General features: G+C 38.4%; 1 non-coding gene across 1 annotated transcript; it reads right to left on the bottom strand.

Annotated features, from left to right (window-relative positions):
• Positions 1-2,992: 2,992 nt before the first annotated feature.
• On the bottom strand, positions 2,993-3,099 carry LOC114403955. The gene has a single exon (XR_003664721.1). It is a non-coding gene; the product is annotated as a small nucleolar RNA R71 (small nucleolar RNA).
• Between the last annotated feature and the right edge of the window lie 10,443 nt (positions 3,100-13,542).

The raw sequence follows: 13,542 nt of genomic DNA, 5'->3' as shown, positions 1-13,542 counted from the left end.
TTGTATAAGATATTAGATGAGTTGAGATCCCTTAAGTTGTGGAAAGAAAAACAAGAGAGAAGAGAAAAAGGTAAAAAAAGAGTGGAAGAAATAAGTCAAGATGAAAGAGAGAAAATAAGAGAGGAAGAAAGAAGAAAAATAATGAAAGAAATGAAAAGAGAAAAACATGCCTCCTATAGTAGTCATGACTCTTGCAAGAGTTTAAGTGAAGAACTTTGTGACTATTATAGAGGGCGCCATAGTTCACATACTAAACATCACTCTCAAAGAAAAGGATAGAAGGCCTCAAGAGATTAACTTTAGCCTCCCATATTTCCATGGAAAAGATAATGTTGAGGCCTACTTAGATTGGGAAATGAAGGTTGAACAACTCTTTGCTTGCCATCATATTAGCGAAGAGAGAAAAGTTCCATTGGCTACCCTTAGCTTTCAAGGGTATGCCCTCTGATGTGCCATTATTTTCTCCTATTTCTTAACCTTTTTTGCACCATTTTAATTACTGATTAGTCTTAATTGTCAAATTAATTATGCAGTTTTATCATTTGGGTCTACTAGATTAATTTTGTGTTTTTAATTTAATTTCAAGAGAATTATAAGCAATTGGGCTTGAATCCAGAATTGGGCTTGGACTTGAAGAGAGCAGAGTATTTTATTCTACCAAATTTTATCTTATCTAGATATTATTTAGATTTGATCTCATCTAGATATTATTTCATCTAGATCTTATATTATCTTATTTAGATTTTATTTTATTTATGGACTTGGATTTAAAACAGATTTGTAAGCTTTGGGGCTGAAAACTATATAATAGCACCAAGGTTCTAGTTTAGTCTTTCTTCTCTCTTTCTCTCTCTCCTCTCTTCTCTCTCTCCTCTCCTCTTTCTCTTTTTCGTTTTCTTTTTAGAGTGCTACTCTCTTTTTCGTTTTAGTCACTTTTCGTTTTAGCAATAAAATTTCGTTCTTGCTTCAATCTATAATTTTATTCTCTATTGATTAATGGAAGGCCAAGTCTCCAGCGTTATTTTCTTTTGAGGATCAAGCACAGTTCTCTTTGAGGTTCTATTATCACTATTAAATTCTGATCAGTTTTTCCTCTTCACCAATTACTCTGTATTTGTTGCTATTAATCCATGCATGCTTAGTGCTTGATTAATTGTCTCTGCGTTTAATTTACGCTCATGCTTAATGATCATTCATGATTAATTGGTGTATGTGTTGCTTAATCACATAATGAATGCCTTATGTTAAATTTCGCCTAGTAATTTAATTTAGGGTTGGATTAAGTGGTTGAACTGATAAAGGATAAATTCTCGTAACCCAGGATAAGGGACTTGCTTGTGAATCAAGGGGAAGCAACGTGTTTTCATTCTGATATTTTCTAATTCACATCTATTCGTTGTTTAATTTACAAAAGCAAACAACCCCCCCCCCCCCAACTCGTTACTATTTTCCTACTATCTGTTATGAACGTTTGGTTGACCATTGCTCGTTGGGGACGACCTATGATCACTTCCTAGATACTGCATTTTTAATGTTTATTTGATTCGGGTATGGCCTCGATCAAATTTGGCGCCGTTGCCGGGGAGCAGCGTCCAAAGGTTCATAATAGCTAGTGATTCATGTTTTATGTTTAGTTGTTTTATGCTTTCGTGTTGTGTTAGTGTTGTTTAGTGTCTTGTTATTTTGTTTAGTGTGGTGTTTTGTTTTAGTTTTTCTGTTCAGCGCTTTCCCTGTTTCAGTTTTTGTGTTTTGCTGTGAATAGTGCTTTGCGACAGATTTAACGACCACTTTTGCTGATCTGGAAAACAGAGTAGTAGTGCAAATCCTTTAGCGACTGAATTAGTGACTGTTGTTGACAATTTAATTGGCGATTTTTGTTTTGATAGTTAGGGTTGTTATTTTTGGCTAAATTTTGGTGTGGTAGGTTCTTTTGACTCATATTTTGTGTGAAAAATACCAGGAACACTTGTTGTGGCTAGATTTGAGAGATTCAAAAAAATTTGAGAACTTGTGTTTAGCAAAGCTTCAAACGGCCATAACTTTTGCTCTGGGTATCAGAATGACTATTATTATATATGTATTTGGGATAGAAAAAAATTTCCCATATCGTGGCAGCCCACCAAAGGCCGGTTGAGGTCTCTAGCTAGCCAAAATCTCCTGTTTACTAGTTTTTTTTTTATTTTTCAAGTTTTATTGTTTTATTTTTCTAAACTTTCCTTTGGTAGTTTCCATAGTTAGACTTTGAATTTTTGCCTGAAAATTTTTGTGCCATCTTTTCATGATTTTAGGGTGTTGATCAAAAAATTTCAAGTCATTTTGGATATCATTTGAGGGTAGCTGTAGTTCAAACCTACACTGTTACTTGCATAAGAAGGCAACTAGTTGTGCATGCTGAATGTAGTGTATGACTAGAGGCAATCCATCTGACTTACAACCCTTTGATCCTGAGATAGATAGGAGATTTCATAGATTAGTTAGGCATCATTTTGTTCCTTTTGAGCATCTTGAGCATTCTGTTATTGGTGAGTCTGAGCATTTTATGGTTGGTAATTTTGAACATCTTGATTTTGAGCATTATAGTTTTGAACATCCTGATTTTGAACATTCTGAGAACATGGCACGACCTCCACCCCGTGAGAGAACTCTAAGGGAAATGGCTGCACCTGATTTCACCTACGAAAGCTTGTGCATCCAATAACCTCATGAGGATGTCCCATATGTTCTTAAAACTGGACTGATCCATTTGCTTCCAAAGTTTCATGGCCTTGTAGGTGAAGACCCGCACAAACATCTGAAAGAATTCCATATTGTCTGCTCCACCATGAAACCCCCAGATGTCCAGGAGGATCACATATTTCTGAAGGCTTTTCCTCATTCTTTAGAGGGAGTGGCAAAGGATTGACTATATTACCTTGCTCCAAGGTCCATCACGAGCTGGGATGACCTCAAGAAAGTATTCTTAGAAATTTTTTTCCCTGCTTCCAGGATCACGACCATCAGAAAGGATATTTCAGGCATTAGGCAACTCAGTGGAGAGAGCCTATATGAATACTGGGAGAGATTTAAAAAACTATGTGCCAGTTGCCCTCACCACCAGATTTCTGAGCAACTTCTTCTCCAATATTTTTATGAAGGACTCAATAACATGGAGAGAAGTATGATAAATGCTGCCAGTGGTGGAGCCCTTGGAGACATGACCCCTGCTGAAGCCAGAAATTTAATTCAGAAGATGGCTTCCAACTCCCATCAATTTAGTGCCAGAAATGATGCTATTGTCATTAGAGGAGTGCATGAAGTAGCCACAAATTCATCTTCATCAGCCAAGACTAAGAAGCTTGAAGGTAATCTTTATGCCTTGGTTAACCTGGTAACCTAACTGGCCATGAATAAAAAATCTGCACCTGTCGCCAAACTCTGTGGTTTATGCTCCTCTGCCGACCACCACACAGACCTTTGCCCTTCTATGCAACAATCTGAAGTAATTGAATAGCCTGAAGCTTATGTTGCAAACATCTACAATAGACCTCCTCAACCTCAACATCAAAATTAGCCACAACAGAACAATTATGACCTCTCCTGCAATAGGTACAATCCCGGGTGGAGGAATCATCCCAACCTTAGATGGTCGAATCCTTCACAACAGCAGCAACAACAACAATAGCCTTATTTTCCGAATGCTGCTGGTCCAAGCAGACCATACGTTCCTCCACCAATCCAATAACAACAACAACAACAACAACAACAGCCCTAGAAACAGCAAACAGTTGAGGCTCCTCCGCAACCTTCCCTTGAAGAACTTGTGAGACAAATGACTATGCAAAACATGTAGTTTCAACAAGAGACTAGAGCCTCCATTCAGAGCTTAACTAATCAGATGGGACAATTGGCTACACAGTTAAATCAACAACAGTCCCATAATTCTGACAGATTACCTTCTCAATCTGTCCAGAATCCAAAAAATGTGAGTGCCATTGCATTAAGGTCAGGAAAGCAGTGTCAAGGACCTCCACTAGCAACATCTTCCTCATCCGCAAATGAACCTGCCCAACTTCACTCTACTCCAGAATAAGATGATGACAAAAATTTAAAGAGTAAGTTACCTAACAATTTCTATGCAGGTGAATCTTCCACTGGTAATTCTGATTTATAGAAGCAGCATATCCCTCTTCCATTCCCTCCAAGAGCAATTTCCAACAAAAAAATGGAAGAGGCATAGAAGGAGATCTTGGAAACATTTAGAAAAGTAGAGGTAAACATACCTCTGCTGGATGCAATAAAGCAAATTCCAAGATATGCTAAATTCTTGAAAGAGCTGTGTACTCATAAGCGGAAGCTTAAAGGAAGTGAAAGAATTAGTATGGGCAGAAATGTCTCTGCATTGATTGGTAAATCTGTTCCCCAAATCCCTAAAAAATGTAAAGATCCAGGTACATTCAACATACCTTGTATTATAGGGAACAATAAGTTTGACAATGTCATGCTAGATTTAGGAGCTTCTGTTAGTGTTATGCCTCTGTCTATTTTTAATTCTCTATCTCTTGGTCCTTCGCAGTCAATTGATGTGGTAATTCATTTAGCTAATAGAAGTGTTGCTTATCTTGCTGGTTTCATAGAGGATGTCTTAGTTAGAGTTGGTGAACTGATTTTCCCTGTTGATTTTTATATTTTGAATATGGAGGAGGGATTTTCTCAAGGATCAGTTCCCATCATTCTAGGCAGACCTTTTATGAAAACTTCTAGAACTAAGATAGATGTATATGCAGACAAACTATCTATGGAGTTTGGTGATATAAATGTTCATTTTAATATTCTTGATGCTATGAAACATCCACCTGAAGATCTTTCTGTATTTCGTGCTGAAATAATTGACCATATTGTTGATGAATACATGACTGATCTTCATTCTAATCTGCATGTCTGTCACTCTTCATGCATTGAATCTGAATTTGTACTTGATCATATGTCTGAATTTGATGCTGAGAGTAAATCTGAATTTGATATTGATTATATGTCTGGTGATGTTTTACCTCTTGAGATTGATTTTCTAGAGTCAGATAGAACTAACCATGATAGCAAAATTTTTCCAGTAATTATATCTGCCTCCCTTGCTGATGAGCAAGAGGAGAAGTTGTTATCAGTTCTCAAGAAGCATAAGAAGGCTATAGGCTGGACCCTGGCGGACATTCCTGGTATTAGCCCATCCACATGTATGCATCGGATAAATTTAGAGGATGGGGCTAAACCAATAAGACAGCCACAGAGAAGACTCAACCCGGTGATTCTTGATGTAGTGAAGAAGGAGGTAACCAAGCTTTTGCAAGCTGGAATCATTTGTCCTATCTCCGACAGCCAATGGGTGAGTCCCGTCCAGGTAGTCCCGAAGAAAACTGACCTCACCGTGATAAAAAATGAGAAGGAGGAGCTGATTCCTACTCGGGTGCAGAACAGTTGGAGAGTCTGCATCGACTATAGGAGGCTAAACCAGGTTACCAAAAAGGACCATTTTCCACTGCCATTCATTGACTAGATGCTTGAACGCCTGGCAGTGATCAGGTCATTAGACGATGCATTCCAGATCATGAGACTGACTCAGTCCTGCAGTTCTGTCATTCTTCCGCACCAGGAGGTCATCTGGGTGTTCAAAGGACAGCTCGCAAAGTGCTTGACTGTGGCTTTTATTAGCCCACCATCTTTAAAGATGTGTGGAAGATCTGTAGCACTTGTGAGCAGTGTCAGAGAGCAGGAAGTGCACTTACATGGCGACAACAAATGTTTCAGCAACCTATGCTATTATGTGAGGTGTTTGATGTCTGGGGCATAGATTTCATGGGCCCTTTTCCTGTCTCTTTTGGTTATGTTTACATTCTCCTTGCAGTTGATTATGTTTCAAAATGGGTGGAAGCCAAGCCCACTAGAACTAATGATGCTAAGGTTGTTGCAGATTTTGTCAGATCTAATCTATTTTGCAGGTTTGGAGTACCTAAAGCAATCGTTAGTGATCAAGGAACCCATTTTTGCAACAAATCAATGCATGCCTTGCTTAAAAAGTACGGGGTTGTACACAGGGTATCCACACCATACCACCCCCAAACCAATGGATAGGCAGAAATTTCTAACAGGGAGATCAAGAGAATTTTAGAGAAGATTGTGCAGCCAAGCAGGAAAGATTGGAGTACCAGGCTTGATGATGCTCTTTGGGCACATCAGACTGCCTACAAAGCACCCGTAGGAATGTCTCCTTATCGGGTTGTCTTTGGAAAGGCATGTCATCTTCCAGTGGAGATTGAGCACAAAGCATATTGGGCAGTGAAGACCAGCAACTTCTCTATGGATCAAGCTGGTGAGGAAAGAAAGTTGCAACTGAGTGAGTTAGATGAGATCCGCCTAAAAGCCTACAAGAATGCCAAGTTCTACAAAGAAAAGACCAAGAAGTTCCATGATAGCATGATAATTAAGAAGGACTTCATGGTTGGGCAAAAAGTGTTATTGTATAATTCTAGGCTTGGACTCATGAGTGGTAAGTTGAGGTCTAAGTGGATTGGTCCTTTTGTTGTTACTAATTTTTTTCCTTATGGTATAGTTGAGATCAAAAGCGACTCCACAAACAAGAGCTTCAAGGTCAATGGACACCAACTTAAGTCATTCCTCACAAACCCTTCTTTAGTGGACGTAGTGGTGGAAGAGACTTCCTTACTCCACCCTACTCTTCCTCCACCATGACTTAGGGAGTTTTTCTTTTCCTATCTCCTTCTTTACTTTTATTACATTTGTCTGATTCTATTTGATGGTTTAATTGCTTTTAATCTTTTAATTGTGCTACATTGAGGACAATGTGTTGTTTAAGTATGAGGGGGGGGGGGGGGTGTTCTTTGGTTTTGCTAGTTTTGTTGGTTTTGTTAATTTTGTTAGTTTTGTTGGGTTTCTAGTTTAACAGTTTAGGTCAATTCTGCTTGCATGTACAACTTTGCATATTTTTCTATGAATTACAGGATATGTTCAAAAAATGGGTAATTGTTCTGAAAATAAAAGTCTCTTGCCGTTTTGTGATTTGAAATCCTTGTTTTTCCTCTACATGTCATGATAGTTTTGAAAGCTCCATTTGAAAGTGATAAGTTTACCTTTGTGAGAATTTGAGCCATCCATCATCATAATCTTTTGGTGTGTTTTGAACAATGTCCATTTGAAAGTGATAAGTTTACCTTTGTTAGTTCTCAAATGCTACTGTTCAAAAAAAAATTGCAAAAAAAAAAAATTCAAGTTGAATCAATTCGAAAAAAAGAAAAAGAAAAGCAATAAATTTGAGTGAATAAGATCTTAAATGGAAAAATAATGATGAGACTCTTGGCTCTACTCTTTGTGTTTAAAATTTTATCTTTAGGTTTTCTTATTTTTTCTTATTATGCACTTATTCCCCATTGCTCCTTTATTCCTTTGGGATTTAGCTACTTATTCCATATTTTTCCCTACCTTGTCCTTGGCCTCATTACAACCTTAAAAGACCTTTTGATCCTCATGTGCTTGTGTTTATGGGTTGATTGTCAATTTTGGAATCTTGCCAAGTTTATGTGGTGTTGGTTTTCATGGGTGCTTTAAGGGTAAATAGTAGCCTAGACACTTGAGAGATACAATGTATATCTTGTGAGGCTTTATCACTTTTCATTCTTGAGCTGATTAACTATTTTTCCATGATTGGGTTTGTCTCTCTTTGATATCCTTGGATTTTGTTCTTTGTTTCATTTTGCCCAGGAGTGCAAAAGGCTAAGTATGGGGAGTTTTGATGTGCCATTATTTTCTCCTATTTCTTAACCCTTTTTACACCATTTTAATTACTGATTAGTCTTAATTGTCAAATTAATTATGCAGTTTTATCATTTGGGCCTACTGGATTAATTTTGTGTTTTTAATTTAATTTCAAGAGAATTATAAGCAATTGGGCTTGAATCCAGAATTGGGCTTGGACTTGAAGAGAGCAGACTATTTTATTCTACCAAATTTTATCTTATCTAGATATTATTTAGATTTGATCTCATCTAGATATTATCTCATCTAGATCTTATCTTATCTTATCTAGATTTTATTTTATTTATGGACTTGGATTTAAAACAGATTTGTAAGCTTTGGGGCAGAAAACTATATAACAGCACCAAGGTTCTAGTTTAGTCTTTCTTTTCTCTTTCTCTCTCTCCTCTCTTCTCTCTCTCCTCTCCTCTGTCTCTTTTTCGTTTTAGTTTTAGAGTGCTACTCTCTTTTTCGTTTTAGTCACTTTTCGTTTTAGCAATAAAATTTCGTTCTTGCTTCAATCTATAATTTCGTACTCTATTGATTAATGGAAGGCTAAGTTTCCAGCGTTGTTTTCTCTTGAGGATCAAGCATAGTTCTCTTTGAGGTTCTATTATCACTATTAAATTCTGATCAGTTTTTCCTCTTCACCAATTACTCTGTATTTGTTGCTATTAATCCATGCATGCTTAGTGCTTGATTAATTGTCTCTGCGCTTAATTTACGTTCATGCTTAATGATCATTCATGATTAATTGGTGTATGTGTTGCTTAATCACATAATGAATGCTTTATGTTAAATTTCGCTTTGTAATTTAATTTAGGGTTGGATTAAGTGGTTGAACTGATAAAGGATAAATTCTCGTAACCTAGGATAAGGGACTTGCTTGTGAATCAAGGGGAAGCAACATGTTTTAATTCTGATATTTTCAAATTCACATCTATTTGCTGTTTAATTTACAAAAGCAAATAACCCCCCCCCCCCAAATTCGTTACTATTTTCCTACTATCTGTTATGAACGTTTGGTTGACCATTGCTCGTTGGGAGACGACCTAGGATCACTTCCTAGATACTGCATTTTTAATGTTTATTTGATTCGGGTACAGCCTCGATCACCCTCTATTGGTGGACTTCCCTTGTTAGGAAACGAAGGATTCATGAGGATCCTCCAGTAGAGTATTGGAATGATCTTAAGAGTGCCCTAAGGAAGAGGCACATTCCCTCCTACTATGAAAGGGAGCTTATGGACAAGCTCCAAAGGCTTAGACAAGGGAGTATGAGTGTTGAAGAATATAGACAACAAATAGAACTACTCTTTTTAAGAGCTGGACTTAGGGAGGAGGAAAGAACAAGCATAGCTAGATTCCTTAGTGGGCTTAATATGCAAGTGAGGGATAAGGTTGAACTCTTTCCATATAGGGACCTAGATGAGCTAGTCCAACTTTGTATAAGAGTGAAGCATCAACTTAAAAGAAAGCCTTCTTCAAAATCTTATGGCTTTCACTCTTATCCAAGGAATGACCAAGCTCAAGGAATTTTGGGGGCTGCACCTTCAAAACCCAAGGAAGATAAGGGTAAGACCATAGAGAAATTCACCCCTAAGACTAATTCCCAAGAAAGGATTAGCAACATTAAATGCTTCAAATGTCTTGGGAGAGGTCACATTGCCTCTCAATGGCCCACAAAGAAAACCATGATTATGAGGGGTCAAGACATTTATAGTAGTCAAGAGGAGACTACTTCTTCCCCTTCCTCTAGTGGAAGTGAAGATGATGTAAGGGGTGAAGAGTTTAGTGAGGAAGTCTACCCCCTTGAATAAGGTGAACTCTTAATGGTTAGAAGGCTCCTTGGAGGTCAATCTTGTGATCTATCTCAATCCCAAAGAGAGAACATCTTTCATACAAGATGCAAAATTTTAGATAAAAATTGTTCTCTCATTGTGGATAGTGGATCTTGTTGCAATTGTTGTAGCACAAGATTAGTTTCCAAGTTGAACCTCACTACCATTCCCCACCCAAAACCTTATAAACTTCAATGGCTCAATGAGCAAGGGGAAATGATAGTTAACCAACAAGTGAAGGTACCTTTCTCCATTGGGACATATAAGGATGAAGTTAATTGTGATATAGTTCCCATGGAAGCAGGACATATTCTTTTAGGAAGGCCGTAACAATTTGATAGGAAGATCATTTACAATGGCCTAACTAATGAGATTACCCTCACCCATCTTGGCACTAAATTTGTGTTGCATCCTCAAACACCTTCACAGGTGGCCTAAGATCAACTTACTATGAAAGATAAGAGGGATGAGGAAGAAAAAGTAGAAAAACAAAAGAAAAAGAAGGATAGTAAGGCCTTGTCTTCAAAGGCCAAGGGGGAGGAAAAAGAAGGAAAGGATTCCTCCAAGAAGATTGTTAAGAAAGAAAATCATTTTACAACAAAAGGTGATATTAAAAGAGCACTCATTCTTAAACAATCTTTCTACCTTCTCCTATCAAGGGAAACTTCCCTTAGCATTGCCACAATTCCTACATTTGAGAACTTACCCCCAACGGTCCAAGAACTCTTACATGATTTTGGTGATATATTTCCCAAAGAGATACCCCCTGGGCTACCTCCTTTAAGGGGAATAGAACACCAAATAGATTTAGTCCCAGGAGCAAGCCTTCCTAATAGGCCAGCCTATAGGACTAACCCTCAGGAGACTAAGGAGATAGAGTCTCAGGTTAAAGAATTGTTGGAGAAGGGCTGGGTCCAAGAGAGCCTAAGCCCATGTGTTGTGCCAGTGTTGTTGGTGCCCAAAAAGGATGGTATGTGGAGAATGTGTATAGATTGCAGGGCCATCAAAAACATCACTATAAAGTATAGGCACCCCATTCCTAGACTTGATGATTTGCTTGATGAGTTGCATGGTGCCAATATCTTTTCAAAAATTGATCTTAAAAGTGGTTATCACCAAATCAGGATGAAAAAGGGTGATGAGTGGAAAATCGCTTTCAAGACCAAGTTTGGTTTGTATGAATGGCTAGTGATGCCTTTTAGGCTCACTAATGCACCAAGCACCTTTATGAGGCTTATGCATCATGTCTTAATGGATTTCATAGGTAGATTTATAGTTGTTTATTTTGATGATATTTTAGTGTATAGTTGGAGCCTAGATGATCACTTAGGATATCTTAGGCAAGTTCTTTCAGTCCTTAGGAAAAACACCCTCTATGCAAATATAGAGAAGTGTACCTTTTGTGGAGATAATATAGTTTTCTTAGGTTTTGTAGTTGGAAGAAATGGGGTCCAAGTGGACCCTGAGAAAATCAAGGCCATCCAAGAATGGCCCACCCCAAAAAGTGTGGGAGATATTAGGAGCTTCCATGGGTTAGCAAGCTTCTATAGAAGGTTCATTTCTAATTTCTCTACAATTGCATCACCTCTCAATGAGCAGGTGAAGAAGAATGTGGCATTTACTTGGGGTGAAAAACAAGAGCAAGCCTTTGCTTTGCTCAAAGAAAAACTTACTAAGGCACCTATTCTAGCTCTTCCTGACTTTTCTAAAACTTTTGAGCTAGAATGTGATGCCTCTGGAGTGGGAGATGGAGTTGTATTATTGCAAGGTGGGCACCCTATTGCTTATTTTAGTAAAAAACTTCATAGTGCCACCCTCAACTACCCTACCTATGATAAAGAGCTTTATGCCTTAATAAGAGCCCTCCAAACTTGGGAACATTACCTTGTTTCCAAGGAATTTGTCATTCATAGTGATCATCAATCACTTAAGTACATTAGAGGGCAAAGCAAGTTAAACAAGAGGCATGCAAAATGGGTAGAGTACCTAGAGCAATTTCTATATGTTATCAAATACAAAAAGGGAAAAACCAATGTGGCAGTTGATGCCCTCTCTAGGAGACACACATTGTTTTGCTCCCAAGGAGCTCAAATTTTAGGATTTGATAATATTAGGGACTTGTATGCTTTAGATGAACATTTCTCTCCCATTTATGACAGTTGTGGGAAAAAGGCCCAAGATGGATTCTATTTGGCTGAGGGGTATTTGTTCAAAGTGGGAAAGCTTTGCATACCCCAAGGATCCATTAGGAAATTACTTGTGAAAGAGAGCCATGAGGGTGGGCTCATGGGCCACTTTGGGATAGACAAGACCCTTGTCTTACTCAAAGAAAATTTTTATTGGCCCCATATGAAGAAAGATGTCCATAAGCATTGCACTAGGTGTGTGGCTTGTTTACAAGCCTAGTCTAGGGTGATGCCTCATGGGCTATACACACCCTTACCCATCCCCTCTGCACCTTGGGTAGACATTAGTATGGACTTTGTCCTTGGGCTTCCTAGAACCCAAAGAGGTGTAGACTCTATCTTTGTGGTGGTGGATAGGTTTAGCAAGATGGCATACTTTATACCATGCCACAAGGTGGATGATGCTTCCCACATCTCAAAACTCTTTTTCAGGGAAGTTGTGAGACTCCATGGTTTGCCTAGGACCATTGTGTCAGATAGAGATGCTAAGTTCCTTAGCCACTTCTGAAAAACCTTATGGGCTAAGCTAGGAACTAAACTTCTTTTCTCTACCACTTGTCATCCACAAACTGATGGGCAAACAAAGGTAGTGAATAGGTCTTTATCCCCCTTTTTAAGGGCTCTTCTAAAAGGCAACCATAAGTCTTGGGATGAGTATCTTCCTCATGTAGAATTTTCCTACAACAGGGGGGTTCATAGAACCACCAAGCAGTCCCCTTTTGAGGTTGTTTATGGGTTTAATCCCCTAACACCATTAGACCTTATTCCCCTCCCACTGGACACTTCTTTTATACATAAAGAAGGGGAATCTATGTCAAAGTTTGTAAAGAAGTTGCATGAGAGGGTTAAGGACCAAATAGAGAACCAAACAAAGATGTATTCAACTAAAGGCAATAGAGGAAGAAAAGAGCTAGTTCTTAATGAGGGTGACTGGGTTTGGATCCATCTTAGGAAGGATAGATTCCCTACTAAAAGGAAATCCAAGCTTAGCCCTAGAGGGGATGGACCTTTTCAGGTTTTGGAGAGGATCAATAACAATGCCTATAGGTTGGACCTACTAGAAGAGTATGGAGTCAGCACCACTTTTAACATTTCTGATTTAATTCCTTTTGCAGGTGAAGCTGATATTGAGGAGGAGGAACTAACAGATTTGAGGTCAAATCCTCTTCAAGGGGTAGGGGATGATGCAATCCTCCCTAGAAAGGGACCAGTCACTAGAGCCATGAGCAAGAGGCTCCAAGAGGATTGGGCTAGAGCTGCTGAAGAAGGCCCTAAGGTTCTCATGAACCTCAGGGTAGATTTCTGAGCCCACGGGCCAAGGTTGGGTCCAATTATCTTTGTAAATATTGGACTAGGATGTCATTATATTTGATCCTTGTATTTAGGGCTCCATAATGTAGGTAGGGTACCCTAGAAATATAGGATTTTTAGCCCTTGTATTTTAGGGCACCTAGACAAGTTTTTGTATTAGGGGTAGTTTTGTAATTTCACATGCACTAAGTGAATATTTGATGTGTGTGTTGGGAAATAAATTTAATTGAATTGGTAGAAGCCTAATCCAATTAAATTTTAGAGGGGGAGGTGAGCATTTGCTTACTACACCCCATTGTCACATCATATAGTCACACTTTGTGCATGTCCTTCATGCTTTACATGCCTCATGACACCTAAGCACACTTAGTGAAGAATCTTGGAATTGATCTTGGATTAGTGGGATGAACCATAACTAAAATTCAC

This window comes from Glycine soja, chromosome 20 (assembly GCF_004193775.1).
Source record: "Glycine soja cultivar W05 chromosome 20, ASM419377v2, whole genome shotgun sequence".
NCBI classification, from domain to species: domain Eukaryota; kingdom Viridiplantae; phylum Streptophyta; class Magnoliopsida; order Fabales; family Fabaceae; genus Glycine; species Glycine soja.
Note: the sequence above shows the minus strand (reverse complement) of the source record. Positions and strands in the feature narration are given on the sequence as shown.